This window comes from Mus caroli, unplaced genomic scaffold (assembly GCF_900094665.2).
Source record: "Mus caroli unplaced genomic scaffold, CAROLI_EIJ_v1.1 scaffold_20965_1, whole genome shotgun sequence".
Classification (NCBI taxonomy): Eukaryota; Metazoa; Chordata; class Mammalia; order Rodentia; family Muridae; genus Mus; species Mus caroli.
This window is the reverse complement of record NW_018388600.1, coordinates 1-1895: the sequence shown is the minus strand read 5'-3', so window position 1 is coordinate 1895 and position 1895 is coordinate 1.

Here is a 1895-nt window from a genome sequence, read left to right as displayed (position 1 = left end):
AGGTTCTAGCTCCCCTTGTTCTGGCTTGTTACACTGACCTTCTGTCTACCTGGTCCTCTCCAGGGTGACCCTAAATGTTGTGCCTGGTCTCCTGTCTCTGGGNTCAAGGATGATAAAATCATGGTTCCCACCCTTTTATGTCCCAAACCTGATTGATCAAGATGTAAATGAAGAGAAAAGAAACACGAGTATCATCTAAAATGTATTTTCCCATGCATTCAGAGTTGATCCAGACCATTTTCCAGCTGAACACCCTGGAACGACACACTCCTCAAGACTACAGCTTTGGTTTANTTTTTCCTAAAATATATAGATGTTAGCAGGTGTGGAGTCNTATCTTGGGCTCCAGCAAGCTAGGTTAGTACACTTNTCTTGCACAGGACAATTAACATCGTATAATTAGTAGTGNAAAGCAGGAAAAGGAGCCACATTTGACATGGCCATATTAGGAAGAACCATAAATAGATCCATTAACTCCCACTACAATCCAGTGTACATTTGAGATTCTGATACTGAGGACAAGTTTTAGACAGAAGATATGAGACAGAAGATCAGGCCAAGATGTGGTCTCACCATCATTGTATCAGCTCAAGATCATCTGACAAGTTGTAAATCTTTCTCTGGGAGGTAAGTTCCTTCTCTGGCTGCTCTATAGGTTTCCTACTTTTCTTCTTCTAGAATGTGATTCCTAGCAGGATTCTAATTTATTTGGGACCACTGTTTCAATAATCTGATAGCAAAAGATTCGGGCACAAANTAATATTTTGGAATATATCCAACCTTACAAAGCATGCTTGGTATTTAAGCATNTAATCAAGAATAACATGGTATAGAGGACTGAATACACNTGAGGAACACAGCCACAGAAATTAAATACTAATGAGTCATGAAATATATTATACACAGTATTATGCAGCTATATTATACATAATACTACACATAGTATAGTANCATGCTCTGTAAGAAGATAGAAGATATCAATAGTATAAAAGTCAATCTTAAAGTCATCATTGAGAAGTGAATGCTGTTTCCAAATAGGCAGAAGCAGGATAAAATAAGAAAGTATATAAAAGTAGGGCAATGATACAGTCAATAACGTGTCCAGTTAAAAGAACTTCAGAGCGAGGTCCCCTGACCTCCATTCTCTGGCTCTGGCTCTGGGCTTGCCCTTCGATCCTGAGAAGGCTTGTGCAGTTACTTTCTTTCTGTCATTTGGACTGGATAATCTCAATGGAGATGATTTGGTGTTAATGGATTCTTTCCCATTGGCTCAAATCTACTGTTAAGCTTAATTTAGGTTNTTGTTTTCGACACTAGAATTTTTATGGTTTTTGTATAGTGAAAATTTTGCTAGAGCCCAAAAAAATTAACAAATCTGCTATTTCATAGAGATAGCCTCTGGGGGATAGTAATTTGAGAGCAACCAAAATTTACTTTCCTATCAAAAGTTTCTCAAATATCTTCAAGGCAACACAATCACATCTCAAATACTACATATCCAGTATATCTGCTACTTGCTGTTCTTTGACCCTCTCCTTGTTTCACCCCTCTCTACCCCACCACAGTTTTATTTTGTTTTTATGTATGTGCAGTGGATTTATTCTGAGATTCCTCATGGCAGCAAGACCAGATACTGGTGGTNATATTTCTATTCATGGCTTATTTTATTTAGTATAATGTTCTCCAGACTGACCAAGGAAGCAAATGGCATGATCTTCTGAAAGCANAATCCATTCTTGTGCTTAAGGTAATTTCCCTCTATATTTCCTTGCATTTTAAGANTTTAAGTATAATTCAATTAAATGCTTTTCTGAGGTGAACAAGCCAACACTTCAGAGACTAAGTAGGGGCATCACAAGTTGAAGGCCAGTTTGAGGTGTCAAGTGAGCTCAAAG